Genomic DNA, 14,427 nt, shown 5'->3' on the forward strand with positions numbered 1-14,427 from the left:
ACAAGAAAGCACTCAAATAACAATACCACTGTCTGAAAGGGAAACGGTCTTCGTTTGAATGCATGTAAATGTGTAATAGCAGTATCATCGTGCGCAAGTGCAGTGGGACGTTAGCAGTAGGAAAGGCTTCTCTCTCTGTTGAGTTTCTCGTGTGATCCTGAAGGTGTCTTTACACTGCCAGGTTAAGACAGGTCTGTGGTGACTCTAAATCCTCTGTACAATTCCCCAATTAGTCTTGAGGAAGTTACTTTAAGCTGTAGCTTGTCAAAAAGTTGTTAGCTACATCTCAAGCTCTGCTAAAAAAAGTACCTACCTTGTTAACAGGGAACGTTCTCAGAACTTTCTCTCAAAGTTATGAACAAATGTTCTTCCAGTAACATTAATAAGAATGTTCATACAAAGTTATTTGGTCTTTAATAATGTTCTTAAAATGTTAGCACAGAAACATTATTTATTCGCTGATCATGGAACCATGGTCTGACATTTTTTTAAATGTTGCTTGTTTCAGAGAACATTCAAAAGTAAAATTCCCATAATGCGTGCAGAATTATAAAATGGAATGTTCCTTTAAGGTTCACATATCAAAGAAACATTTTTAAAGCTGGATGTTTTTTTAATGCACAGAAAAAAAAAATAAAAAAAAATAACGTTTTCATAACCTAATGGGAGCATTAGAAAAACGTTCGTAGAACATAATTTTATTAGCTGAGTAAGTACATCAGAGCTGTTTATTTTAGTTGGGTAGCATCTTTTAAAATATAAATCTATCTTAGAAATATATTATCTTGAAGACATGTGTGCTTGTGTTATTTTCCTGAATGAACTGATTCACTAAAATGAATCAACTTCCCAATGAGTGTTTGATTAGAACCTTGAAAAGCTGCACATGCAAAACAATATTACCAAAAATAGAGATGTAGCGTCTTGTCATGCTAATCAAAAGCTTGTTACTGGAAAAGCTACTCTGTTTTGTGAAAGCTTGGGGTCCGACCAGCCTTACAGCACCCAGGTCTTTTGAGTTTGCTATACATTTGTGAAATTGACTTATGTGTAAATGCATTTCTGCTGGCATTAGTAAATACTGGTGCAGTGCCCATGTAAAATCAGTTTTTGTGTGTGTTTTTAGTAATTGTTGGTTTGGTGTGTTTGAGTGCTCATTGTTACAATTACACAGCAAAAGTTCAGTGACATTTTTATTTGTGCATGGTAGAAAAAGCAAATACTGAAACTGACATAATGACATGAATAAATATGGAAAAATTCAACTACACGATTGAGGGAGCAGGCTACACAGGGAACTCCGAGAAAACGCTACGCTTGAGCAAACAGTTTGTGAATAGGCTACTACAAATGATGGCCGTGAAAGAGACTGTTAGAAAGAGTTAGTTGGTGAATAGCATAGGCTGCTATTACACAATAGCGATAACGTTAAGCGCACCAGAATAAAATATAATATTCAGAAGTAAACAGTGAATAAGCGTGACGATTCCAAGAGCAGGTTACACAGTGAACTCCAAGAAAACACTACTTAAGCTCCGCTGCTTTCTTCGACCCTCTCTGTGTCTGGTCCTGTGCTGTGCTCACTCAGTGTGTGTGTGAGAGGAGGAGTGGCCTCAGTGTGCAGTGTGAGAGGGGGAGTGGCCTCAGTGTCAGTGTGAGAGGGGGAGTGGCCTCAGTGTCAGTGTGAGAGGGGGAGTGGCCTCAGTGTCAGTGTGAGAGGGGGAGTGGCCTCAGTGTGCAGTGTGAGAGGGGGAGTGGCCTCAGTGTCAGTGTGAGATGGGGAGTGGCCTCAGTGTGTGTGTGAGAGGGGGAGTGGCCTCAGTGTGCAGTGTGAGAGGGGGAGTGGCCTCAGTGTCAGTGTGAGAAGGGGAGTGGCCTCAGTGTGCAGTGTGCGAGGGGGAGTGGCCTCAGTGTGCAGTGTGCGAGGGGGAGTGGCCTCAGTGTCAGTGTGAGAGGGGGAGTGGCCTCAGTGTCAGTGTGAGAGGGGGAGTGGCCTCAGTGTCAGTGTGAGAGGGGGAGTGGCCTCAGTGTGCAGTGTGCGAGGGGGAGTGGCCTCAGTGTCAGTGTGAGAGGGGGAGTGGCCTCAGTGTCAGTGTGCGAGGGGGAGTGGCCTCAGTGTGCAGTGTGCGAGGGGGAGTGGCCTCAGTGTCAGTGTGAGAGGGGGAGTGGCCTCAGTGTGCAGTGTGAGAGGGGGAGTGGCCTCAGTGTGCAGTGTGAGAGGGGGAGTGGCCTCAGTGTCAGTGTGAGAGGGGGAGTGGCCTCAGTGTGCAGTGTGAGAGGGGGAGTGGCCTCAGTGTCAGTGTGAGAGGGGGAGTGGCCTCAGTGTGCAGTGTTTTCATCATGTTTTCATCACTGTACTTCACCACATTTCCTCCACTGCAGATCACTGTTACAAGGCTCATATTTTAACTCTTTCCCCGCCACTGATGTAAATTTCTGGCTTTCCGTGCTTTCACTGTTATTCGGTAGGGGGCGCTATTACACATCTTCTGAAAGAGTACTGAATCTCCTGATCAAAACACACGTGAAGAAGAAGCAGAAACAAGCGATAGCATATGTAATCAGAAGCATATGAAAAATAACGCGATCATCAACATTAAACAGTGTATAAATCAAAACTGCCTAATGTTACTGAATGAAACGTCGACCCAGGACGAGCTACAGGACTGTGAAGCTTAGACTCGATTTATGATCATCGTTCAATATCCTATCCAGACATGATTTTCTCAGCTTTTTGCTCAAAATGTTTCCCACATTCAAGTTTTGATTAAAAAAAGAATGCATGAAACTAGAATAAAACAGTTTTTTTTTTTTGGTTTAAAAGCAGAGGGTCTGTTCTTTCTTTTAAAATATTGCATGTTCAGATATTCAGATAACAAAATATTCTAAGGACCATGAAACTTTTGTGAAAATGATCAAAAATGCTGGTGCTGGCTGGCAACTTTTTTTTCAAAAACGCTGGCGGGGAAAGAGTTAATTAGGAGACAGTTTGGTTGATCAATTTGTTTAATATGTTTTTCCACACATTTATTGTCTAATGACAGGGTTTCTCTTGGCAAACCACAAATCACGGTTGGATCTTCCATTTAGGCAATAAGCTGAATCAAATATCTGTGTAGTTGTTGGATGGTGGATAATTTGGGTAAATGTTGGCAAACAGGATGCAGTATAATGTGTGAATATGTATGTGACCAGTAGTTGTGTTTAACACAGGTCAGAGGTCACATATGGCTGATGACCTGACCAGCGGGAGGGGAACTGGACATTAATATTGGTTTTGTTTGCTGGCCACCATGTGTAATCCAGTGAAGCAAGTTTTTTATGTGATTTATAACTGCATCTGCACAGTAATGTCTTTTAAGGCAAGAATCTCACTATTTCTCATACTTAGGATTAGGGGTTTGTGTGATTTGTATAGGTGGGAAGTGTGCTACTTAAGTACTAGGAATTACAGTTTTTGGTGGACCATAAAACATCCTGTAGTCATCAAGCCATATTTAGAGACAGAGACTTGGGCGTCTAAAAAGCCACCTAGCAACCGCCCAGAACACCCTAGCAACCGCATATCAATGTCCTTGTAATGTCCCCGCCCACTATGCCCTTATATGGTGTTGGCGTCAAGCACCGCTCACACATGGCCTCCAAACAATGTGAGGCTTCTATACTTAGTCTATTTGTTTCGTCTTGTGTTGAATATTTAAAAGAATAAATGCTCAGGGAGTTCATTGTAATATTGCTGGATTTTACGGCTCCTTTTTTTAAATCTCTGTCATAAACAAAGCTCATGAATAGAAATGGAAAACCAGGCCATAAAACAGACACTTTTCTTTTATGAATTTATGGCTCACTGTTTTCACTCATCATTGTTTTCCCTGAACAGATTCCACTGAGTATAAATGGTTCCTCTACCACTTAACCATTAACAATTTCTGTCTTTGTTTTGTAATTATAGAAATGTTTTATCCAGTGTCAGCAGGGACATGTTTCAACATCCAGGGCTCTTCTTTTTATCTCCTGATTATATGGTAGTGGCAACACGCTTTTTCTTGCATCGAGATGAACGTTTGCCAAATGTGTTCTACATGAAACTGTGCTGTTTAACACAAAAGATTGCCAGAATGTGTGAACGGGTTGGTTGTCATGTCTTAATATGGAAGGTTCACACACATTCATACCTTACAGCAAACCAGAAAATCATCTCTATTGATTTGGAGCTCTGTGTAGAAAACTGGTGATCATGATAGGGTTTAGTTGTGTGTGTTACTAGGTCGTGTATTGATGGTTACCATTGTTTTGTAAAACGTCTTGCGAGATTCAACTGCAACATTCAACACTGAGTTCATACTGACATTGAAACACTTTTGCAGGTTATTTCAATGCAGAAATCTTATACAATAACCACCCAAATCCATTCTAACGAGGTGCTAGTTTAACCCTTAGCTAGTCCACCAATTGTATCATGCATACTTTACCCTCTTCAGACATTTTTGACCAAAAAGTTTTACATTTTGTTTTTTTCTAATTTTCGTACTTTATCAGAATGGTACCGAACTTGGTAAAGGTTGTGGCACTTGCTGTGTGAACAAAAAAAAACAAAAAAATCACGGACATGATTAAATGGTCCTGAAAAACATGCATTGTTCATTGAACACCTGCATTGTTCGCGAAAAATGAATTTCATCTAGTGGAAACGTTTGGCACTGCGCCCAAACAAAATCTTACTGAAAGCTACTTTTTTTAGATATCAAGCTCAACTTTGAAACACAGCTTTTTTAGATTTATGACTTTGATTTTCTCACAGTTTTAGGATTGTTTTGGAAAATATATATCATATGAAAATTTAAAATTGTTTTTTTGTGCATTTTTCATAACAATTAATGCAAAAGACTTAAGTCTGAGCTCCAAAGCATTCAAGATTTATGATTTCATTTTCAGGTCCATGCTCAAAAAGTGAATAAATGGATTATAACTACTGCATGAATATAATTTAGTACCATGAAATCCCCTAAAAATACAAAATATGAACTAAAAAACATCAAACTAAAATATAGTACAATAATTTCATTGAAATAAAAAAACTTGAGCAGCACCAGAGGGGTTAAATGAAGTCATCCTTATTCTTTTAAGCACAAAGACGCCTCCTTTTTGTGTAAATATTGCTGATAAGTTCACAAAAGTCAGAGCTAATTGCTAGGCGCAATTAATGCTGTGATGTCATCCTATTATCATCAGTAATTTACGGAATGAGGAATGAGAAACGATGGAGAAGAGAGTGTTATAGCTGGGCTCATATCCAGATGTGTGGTGAAGTTGCGTGAACTTTCAGCATTTTAAACCCTGAGGTGTGGTGATGCTGCACAGTCTCACTAAAATATGGCAGATCATAATAATTCCAGCATTCACAACCGGCATGCAAGAACTGCACTGTGCAAATGCATCCCGCACACTTTTCTTGTCTGCAGGATTCCTTGTGAATCAGGCACCGAAACAACAGCATGTTCACTTTATTTGGAGTCGCACAGAAACTCTACCCTCAACCTTGGTCGCAGTAATGTGAATCTGATGAGAATTGATCAGAATGGGGTTTATTAGACCATTGAAACATAACCTTATTACTGTGTATCATGTAGGAACCATCTGGACAAATCTGAAGTCTTTTTAGAGCATTTTTCTGACATAAGAGGGTGTCAGTCATTCGCTGGGTCTCGCTGTGATAGTCATGGTTGTTTCAAGGGTTTAACCGCTGCTGGCTGTAACCAAACAGAGAGTGTTTTATCAGCGAGTGATTGGAGCCAGGCGGCGGTTGGACTGGAATTGCCGGCTCTTGCAGAGACTTTTTGAAGTACGAGGAAATGTTGCTCAACCTTATACCCTGCAGTATGTGCAGAGATATTTTCTGGTACTCTAATGATTTCAAAAAGACTTGTGTAAACAGTGGATTTATTTTCACTGCGAGCTTCCAAAAACTATTAGAGAGGAGTTTGGGGATCTGAGCCCTGAAAACTGAAGCCTCGTGTTCGGATTGAGCTTCATGGTTCCTCTCCCAGTCAGCCGGGAGAACTGCGGTTTGTCCCTGTGTGTAGAAATCTTCCCATCTCATTTGCCGTAGTCTGGTACACATTACGAGTCTCTTTCCGTGCCGCTGTGTTATTCTTGCTCGAGTCCCGCAGTCAGTGGCCCAAAGCTCCCCTGAGCCTCGCATTTTCACATGGGCTGATCGGCGTTGTTGTGCTTGGCTTCTCTAAACGCACACCTTTTCTAATCGCACCTGCACACGGCTCCATATCATATGCAGCTCTGTGGAAATTACCCAGACTTCTGAAAATGAATGTTATGTCCCATTTTGTTTACATAGAGCTGGTATCGAGCCAAATAACGAAAGAGAAACCAATGTACTAGATTCGAAACGATTCAATTGCTTCCTGGCTTATAGTCACACCCCGACCTGAGTTTAGTGGTACGTTACCTCAAAATCTTGAATTTCAGCATCTGGCACCTCTGGAGCTGCTGGACGCTGAGCGTATTTCATATTTCATCAAAATATCTCTGGGAGATGCTCTGTGATGTGGTACGAGCGAATGCATCAGACATCTGTCCTTATAGCAGGTCACCTGGATTTTACCAAGTTAGACATAATTTGTTGATCCTGGAACAACATTCCTGTCCGAAAATTTAGTCCTAACCCTATCCCTACACTAACCCTACCCATAACTAATCCATAAAATCAGAGGGAAATGATACACTTATGGAGAAGCACCTAACCCTGATTGTAAGCCTAAACATAAACTGTAAACTTGTCTCTCGAATCTGATTGGTTGATTGGAATGTTGTTCCAGGATCAACAAAGGTATTGATCCAGGATCATGTTGCACTTGGTGAAATCACGTTCACCATCCTGAGCAAGGTAACAATCTGTCCACATGCAATAACCAGTGGGCGTCTCTGATGAGGGAAGACTCTGGTTTTCTGTCATTCGTGCAGTTTTTTATCTCCCAAGGGCGGATTGAAATGAAGGTTAACAAATGCATGGAAACACGTGGTGATGTTGTCACGCTGTAATCCAGGCTTTCATTGAGTGCTCATCTTCCTGACCGCCTGACTGAACCGTCGGTTTTGATCTAAAACACTGTTCAGCAATTCAAGACATGTGCAACTGTTCGAGAAAACCGACACTGACAGAAAATAGTCAGTGTTTGTGAAACGGAATACAAAAAAACCCGAACAATTGAATGTTTTGGTTGAATTCGTGGTGAATTCACACATTTTGATTTGACCCTCGGCTGTGCGTAAGCAACTGAAATCATACGAACTCATGCACATTTGCCACTAATTTGGCAAAACATAAAAATAGATTGTGTGTTGATACTGTACTTCAAATCATGCGACTTTGTTGATGTTTGTCCTGTGGGCAATTAAGCAGCCAACAAAAATCCCCCAAAAAATGGTAAAAAAGCTGCCACTGGGACGGTACCCTTAAAAAGGTTCTAATATGTATAATTTAGGAACTACTATGTAAGCCTTCGGTACCAATATTTACCTTTGAGGTAATAACATGCACTCTTTAGGTACAAAGGTGTACCTTTTGAAAGGGTGCCGCCCCAGTGACAGCTTTTGTAGCCTATACCTCTTTTTCTGACAATGTAGGAAGAACCTGAGCCGCATCTAAGGCCCAGAATAGTGGAGCCTAGTGTTGTAGTCAAAGGTCATCTAAACCGAGACCAAGACAAGACCAAGACCAGACCAGCACTCCTCAAATTTATCAAAAAGATCTGTATCTACTGTCTGAGAAATGTCTTATACTTAATCAATAAATACAGTTAGAATAAAAGGACACTATAGAGCTGCTACCAATCAAATCACTAACAATAAAATGCATCTTCGTGTTGCAGAGGTGGCACAGAAGTTGCATCTGAAATGTTACACCTGCATAAATAATGTTCAGATACATTTTTTTTTAAATAACATTTTGAATATAGAAATGTGATGGAAAAATAAAATGATAGTTCTACTTTAAAATATGAAACTGAAATCAAAACACTTAATGAGTGAGTCACGGAATCGTTTATTGATTCGTTAGATAACGAAACGCGTTGCCGAAATAGCAAAAACTTTGTTAAAAAAAATTGTGTCTAAAATTTATGTAATTTAATATTAACTTCTTGTTTATTGAACATTTGTTTAAAATCAATATCACATAAACAGCTCACTTGCTCTTGTGATATTGCTTAATTATATCCTATGTTATATAAAAAACAAGATCTCATACAAGTACGTTTTTGCAATCATACTTAAATATTGTGGGCGTTTATATTAATTTTGGGCATTTCTGAGACAATCCTGCATTGATTTCGAACCCGGCACCACAGTAACTACAGAAATCACATTAGAAATAAGTTATTGATTGCATTTTAAGCAGCAAGTCTTACATCAAATCACATTAATGATGTAAACAAATAAATCAGGCAATTTAGTGATATCTTCGCAGTTGTGGTCTTGAGATAAAATCCTGAGTCCTCTAAATTTGAGACCAAGACAAGACCGAGTACAAATGCGGTCGAGACCGAGACAAGACCTTCAAAAACTGGTCTGAAGTACAACACTAGTGGAGCCCCTTGAATCACAGCGCAAAGAAACCATCTATATACTGTAAAAACTATTTTTCGAAGTTGTAAATAAAACAAAGATTACTAGAGTTACGTTTTATAAGGAAATACTATTGTCAGTCTTTCTACTTAAAAAAAATCCTGTTTAATTCAATGTGTCATTTCTTTATGAAATTTGCTTAGCAAAAAGTTAGCCCTTAACCAAAATTATTTCAATGCATCATGGCAGCCAGTTTTGCACAAGCAGACGACACAAAAAGCTATTCATCTGCAGATTTTTGTGAGGAACAGTTTGGCACTTTTTTTCTCCGACAGCCTATCAGGAAACATCAAGAGCATTTGTAGCGTTTTTCCGCATAAGTGCACACAAGTGGCACATTTGGCTCCAGGCACTAGACAGATAGGTCTCGCAACAACCGATTATCAAGGAGAAATCCTCCCGATGTACAGTACACACTACAACATTTACACTCTCTGTCACCACGATGAATTATGTGATTGCAGTCAATGAGAGAATCTACTGTATTTTGAGCGCCATTTACAGACAGGAGAGAGAGAGAGAGACAGAGAGAGAGAGAGACAGAGAGAGAGAGAGACAGAGAGAGAGAGAGAGAGAGAGAGAGAGAGAGTAGGGTGTTTCAATCCGGCGGCGTATGTTTTGCGGCCCATGTTGAGAGAATGTCAGCGTTTAAAACGAGCGTTTTGATTAGCCGTGGATTGAGGAGTCTCTCTCTCTCTCTCTCTCTCTCTCTCTCTGTCTCTCTCTCTCTCTCTCTCTCTGTCTCTCTCTCTCTCTCTCTCTCTCTCGTCCTGGGTGATTAGACTAAAACGGTGTCTCGTCTTGACTGGAGATCGCAGCAGTTCCACATAACACGCTCCGTGATTGAAGGTCGAAATATTTTGAATTCTAATGGAGGCTGGCTGGATGAATTGCCTGAAATAGACTGTCGAATTTCCCAACACCCCCTTCTTCCCTCCTTCCTTCCCTCTTCCCATGTCCGCTGTGAAAAGAACGGTTGGGAATGGCTGTGCTTGATGATCATAGAATTACTGGATGGTGATTCTAAACCCCTCAAAGAGGAGTTGCTATGGAGATCTCGTTCCAAACGGTGAAATGATTCCCCTCAGAAAGCCCGGAGAGCAGAGGGCTGAACACATCATTGTTCAGGTGGTGGTTGGTTAGGAAATTGCCGGTGGCTGAGCAATCACAGCGGCGGCTATAGTTAAGGATCTAAAACGGTTTGCTCTCGGAATGGTGTGGGACAACACGGATGTGCATATGATGGTTCCTTTCAATCAAGCCGGGGCGAGGGAAATGACAGACAGAGAGCTCCCGTGAAAGACGAATGAAAACCATTATTGTCTCTCAAAGCTAATGAAATCTGGGACTGTCCTGATACATCTATTCTTTGACTGCATGAATCTCAGAGCCGGTTTGAAAGGTTATCTTCCCTGTCAAGTGAAACCTCTCAATGTCTCATCTCCCCGGCGCTCTCGGCCTGTGGAATATTATGTTAATGAAGTATTTCGGAAAGGTGTCTTTGTGAGGGAGAGAAAACATTTCGACCCCACGACAAATGAGGTTTTCAAGTTGCACGGCGTTTATAGTTTGTCGCCTCAGATCCGCTCACGGCCAAAGGCGAGTCCATCATGTATTCGTGTGTGTAACCGGATTATTTAGTTGTTTTGCAGACGGAGGTGAATGTCTTCGTCTGACAGACTCGTAAAGTAGCTTTTACGATCTTGAATACCATACGTGTTGAACGTCAAGGAATGCAAGTGATCTAGATGTGCTCTTCCCTTTTCTCGTGTGAGAACACGCACAGGAAGCGTTCTGCTCTGAGGACTGTAATTTGAGTGAATGATGTCGATCACATGATCTCGCAGCCATCGACAACAAAAGACACGGTTCTCTGTCTTCAATGTGTCATGTGCTTACTAATGGACGTCGAGCGTTATCGGAATAATGTGCTGTGCTGTAAACACCCAGTTTATCATAAAATACAGCTTGTGCAACAAAACCCAAATACATTGCATGCATCACATTAAACATATAGCTCTAATGTAATCTGTAAATCACTGGACTATACGGAACAAATGTGCATCATCTTGTTAAAAATGGAGATTAAATCTAAAATAATAAATGCATTACAATTTACCATAAATCACAGATACGTTTGTATGACAATCAGCAAATAGCTGTAAATAGCTATTATGTGATGAGTAAAAAACGGTAACACTTTACAATAAGGTTTCATTAGTTAACATTAGTTAACTACTTTAGTTAACACGAATTAAGAATGAACAAGACTTCTACAGCATTTATTCATCTAAATTAATGTTAATTTCAACATTTACTAATACAAAAGTTGTATTTGTTAACATTAGTTCATGCACTGTGAACTAACATGAACAAACAATGAACGACTGTATTTTTATTAACAAAGATTAATAAATACTGTAACAAATGTGTTGTTCAATGTTAGTTCATGAAACCTTATTGTAAATGTTACCAAGACATCAATATATATCCTTAAAAATATACACACAACTGCTGCACTGAGCGTCTCTCATGACAAATGACATCTTCACTGCAATCATATAATATACACTGACTTTACCATAAATTACAGCTTATATGATGTGAAACAAAACGGATGTATCTTTATTATGTAAACTATTGTTTCTAAATCGAAAGGTGGACCGATTTTGCCCATTAGTTCTTGAACACGTTTTTAAAATATACGCTTTTTAAGTTTCTGTTTAGTTGATCTGCAAACCCTCAAAGGTTGAATCTGTTCACAGGCTGTTCAACCACCTGAAACTGTGTGTGTGTGTGTGTGTGTGTGTGAACACTTGTGTTTGCTGGTGTGTGTGTGTGTGTGTGTGTGTGTGTGTGTGAACACTTGTGTTTGCTGGTGTGTGTCTGTGTGTATGAACACGTGTGTTTGCTGGTGTGTGTATGTGTGTGTGAACACTTGTGTTTGCTGGTGTGTGTCTGTGTGTGTGAACTCTTGTATTTGCTGGTGTGTGTATGTGTGTGTGAACATTTGTATTTGCTAGTGTGTGTATGTGTGTGTGAACACTTCTATTTGCTGGTGTGTGTACGTGTGTATGAACTCTTGTGTTTGCTGGTGTGTGTCTGTGTGTGTGAACTCTTGTATTTGCTGGTGTGTGTATGTGTATGTGAACACTTGTATTTGCTAGTGTGTGTATGTGTGTGTGAACACTTGTATTTGCTGGTGTGTGTATGTGTGTATGAACTCTTGTGTTTGCTGGTGTGTGTCTGTGTGTGTGAACTCTTGTATTTGCTGGTGTGTGTATGTGTGTGTGAACACTTGTATTTGCTGGTGTGTGTATGTGTGTGTGAACACTTGTATTTGCTGGTGTGTGTATGTGTGTGTGAACACTTGTATTTGCTGGTGTGTGTATGTGTGTGTGAACACTTGTATTTGCTGGTGTGTGTATGTGTGTGTGAACACTTGTATTTGCTGGTGTGTGTATGTGTGTGTGAACACTTGTATTTGCTAGTGTGTGTATGTGTGTGTGAACACTTGTGTTTGCTGGTGTGTGTATGTGTGTGTGAACACTTGTATTTGCTAGTGTGTGTATGTGTGTGTGAACACTTGTATTTGCTGGTGTGTGTATGTGTGTATGAACACTTGTATTTGCTGGTGTGTGTGAGCCGGTGTTGTGGCTCTACAGATCTCTCGTCTGGCTGTTCTTCTACAGATGAAGGCTTTGGCTGGGTCAGACATGCACACACACACACACACACACACACACACACCTGCTAATGGCCCCTCCAAACACACAGTAACTAAAGAACAGCAGTAAAATGGTAATTGGCAGATAGACTTGACTTCTGAGGCTTCTCTCTCCCTCTTCCCTCCTCCAGAGCTCATTTCTTCAGGTTCTTCTGCCGGCTGTGGCGCCGTGCCCTCATAAGTGCGGGGAACTTTACCCAACCTGTTGTTAAAGGACTAATTGTGGAGATTTCCCCTCGGCTCGTCCTCCGCTATCCATGTTTATTCAGACATCAAACACACGCTTTCACTCACTGAGAAATGTAAATATGAGGGAAATGCAAGAGTGCTCAAGATGCAGGACTTTTCTTTTTTTAATCTAATGCATTCAGCTCGAGTTTTGTCTATACTGAAACAACAGTATATTACTGTACAATATATTGCTCTGCATTCAGTAGATACTGTATTCAACACATCTTAAAGGAATCCTTGCTTGGAATGATGAAATACTGACAGAAATCTTATATTTAATATTCAACGATATTATTGATCACCATTATATGAGAACTGAACAGAGCTGGACGATGACATTTCTCCAGAGCGGCTATATATATATATATATATATATATATATATATATATATATATATATATAAACAAACTAAATTAATGACTTTTTTACAACAAAAATGATCCATCACTAGTTCTGCTGTACAGCAGAAACAAACTTTTGTTGCATTATTTTCCTGTTATCACTGTAAAGCTGCTTTAAAACAATCTGTATTGTAAAAAGTGCTATATAAATATGTATATATATATATATATATACAAATACAATTGTGCAAGTAATTTTAATATACATATTTCTGGCCATCAGGACCGACTCCTATCATTTTTTCTCTCTCTCTTAAAGTTCAAGCATTAACGCAGAGAACAATAGCACATTTTCTTCCCAATCACCGCAGAACTGGGAGCCGGCAAATTGAAGCAGCAAAACAATAATTCCCTTGATTAGCCCCTTTCTGTGTGGGGTAAGTGAACTGTTTATACTGTGGAGTACCTCAGAGAGAGCAGAGCCACCAAAACAGCCTCATTAGCGGCTCTGGGATTAGATAACTTCATTTCAGCAGGACGACCAGAACACGGCAGCTCTCTGCAGTGCAGACGTTACCTTACACACCACTGTGTGTGACGCGGGGCAGAGCGGCATGATGAAAATATGAAACATGTAGCTTCATAAACCCTATTACGACTTTTTTTTTATTACATATAATGCTTTATCTATAATTGTTAATATACATTCAAATAATTATGTCATGAAACGTTGACTCATTTTAATTTGTTCATTGGTTGAAAGTCCTGATCTGTTAAACTTGATATAATGATTTTAGATATTATAATATTAGAAGTGAAGCCTTTGTTTTGTTTTGCCTATGGAGTCATGGAACTGAAATGAATTAAAGCTTTTGTTTTGTTTGATAGCAAATAGAATAATAAAACCTTTGAAAATGAATATTTTGTTTTGTTTTTAACCAACAGAATAATGCATTTTTTGAAAGCAAAGCTTTTGTTTAGTTTTGTCTATGGAATCACAAAACAAATTAAAGCTCGTGTTTTGTTTGATAACACGCAGTATAGAATCATAAAACTTTGAAAAATAATATTTTATAACATACAGAATCATGGAATTTTACAAAGTGAAGCTTTTGTTTTGTTTTGCTTATGGAATCATGGAATCAACTAAAATGAATTAAAGTTAAAAAGAATTAGTTTAGTTTGATAACATTTGAAAATGAATATTTTGTTTTGTTTTGTTTTTAACCTACATAATAACATTAACATTACATTTTTTGAAAGCAAAGCTTTTGTTTTGTTTTGCCTATGGAATCACAGAACTGAAACAAATGAAAGCTCTTGTTTTGTTTGATAACACAGTCATAAAACTGCTGATATCCTATTGAATCATGAAATTGTTACAAAGTAAAGCTTTTGTTTTTTGTTTTTTGTTTTGTTTTGTTTTGTTTTGTTTTGTAGAATCATTAAATATTATCAAGTGAAACTTTTGTTTTGTTTTGTAG

The sequence above is a fragment of the Abramis brama genome, assembly GCF_963993115.1.
Source record: "Abramis brama genome assembly, chromosome: 8".
Lineage (NCBI taxonomy): Eukaryota > Metazoa > Chordata > Actinopteri > Cypriniformes > Leuciscidae > Abramis > Abramis brama.